We start from the raw sequence: 1,473 nt of genomic DNA on the forward strand, positions 1-1,473 counted from the left end.
CTGGTTGGACACGGGCCGTGCCCTGCAGTGTTACTGGCAGTTTTTAATTTTCCGAGTTACAGAAGGCTGACCACGGGGCCGTGTCGATGCAACACGGGGCCGTATCCAACTTTCCAGTAACAGGGATCCGGAAAACAATCACTGTAACTCCGACCACGGGCCGTGTTCACTGAGCACGGGGCCGTGGTGAACTTTCTGACCAACATTCTTTTTTGTTTTTGTTGCAGGACTTGGAACCAGACGCCACCTCTACGTAGTGTATGAGCTCCAGTTCTAATAAAGACATAAAAGAACCTCTAGAAAAACCCGAACGCTTTCTCAGAAAAAGACTAAAAGCTAAAAACCAAGAGAAGTCTTCGGGGGACCCACTTCCGATGGCGGACCAACGTACCCTCATGGATTACCTACGACCCACCGTAGGTAATATCGGCGCCGCTATCAATGCACCAAATGTCGAAACCTTCAACTTCGAACTTCGGCCACATTTGATATAGATGCTTCAAAACTCTGCAACCTTTCATGGGCTTGCGGACGAGGATCCCCATCTACATATTACTAATTTCATAGAAATATGTGATACCTTTCGGATCAATGGAGCATCAAATGACGCCATACGCCTTCGAATGTTTCCATTTTCACTAAAAGACCGAGCAAAAGCTTGGCTTAACGCCCTCCCAGTTGGTTCGGTAAACACCTGGGATGAACTAACCCAAAAATTTCTATATAAGTATTTCCCTCCCGCTAAAACGGCTAAATTAATGACTGAAATTAATACATACTCGCAAGAGGAGGGGGAATCCTTATATGAAACTTGGGAAAGGTTCAAGGAGCTATTACGAAACTGTCCCCATCACGGTCTTGCGGTGTGGCAACAAGTATCCACTTTTTATAATGGATTGTTGCCACATACTAGACAAACACTTGACTCTAGCTCTGGGGGACTTTTAGGTAATCGCCGCCCGCATGAAATATATAATCAAATTGAGGAAATTGCTCAAACCAATTTCCAGTGGCACACTCCCCGAGGCAATAAATCTATTGCCCCGGGCGCCCATAAGGTTGATGAAAGCACTTCTTTACAAGCCCTAATCGAGGCCCTTTCTTCTAAAATTAAAAAGTTAGAGATGACAAAAACAGTCTCGGTTATGGCTTGTGAAGGGTGTGGTGGGGCACATGAAAATTGGAGTTGTATGAAAGAAACAGATGATCAACCAGAATCGGTAAACTACATTGATAATAGACCTAGGCCGTCGGGTCCTCCAACGGGCACCTACAACCAAGGATGGTGTAACCACCCTAACCTTGGTTGGAGAGAACCCGGCAATAGTAGTAACCAACAAAGCCTAAATCAACGAATAAACTTTCAACAACCAAGAAATGAGTCACAAAATTTCCCTCAACAACAAGGTGGACGAGAAAGGCTTGAAGATAATATATCTCGCCTCATCTCCGACACTGAAAAGAAAAACTCAG

The 1,473-nt window shown here is 44.9% G+C and overlaps 1 non-coding gene across 1 annotated transcript; it reads right to left on the reverse strand.

Annotated features, from left to right (window-relative positions):
• Positions 1-752: 752 nt before the first annotated feature.
• Positions 753-859, reverse strand: LOC118492881. The gene has a single exon (XR_004894882.1). It is a non-coding gene; the product is annotated as a small nucleolar RNA R71 (small nucleolar RNA).
• Positions 860-1,473: the final 614 nt, after the last annotated feature.

The sequence above is a fragment of the Helianthus annuus genome, chromosome 5, assembly GCF_002127325.2.
Source record: "Helianthus annuus cultivar XRQ/B chromosome 5, HanXRQr2.0-SUNRISE, whole genome shotgun sequence".
In the NCBI taxonomy this organism is placed as follows: Eukaryota; Viridiplantae; Streptophyta; class Magnoliopsida; order Asterales; family Asteraceae; genus Helianthus; species Helianthus annuus.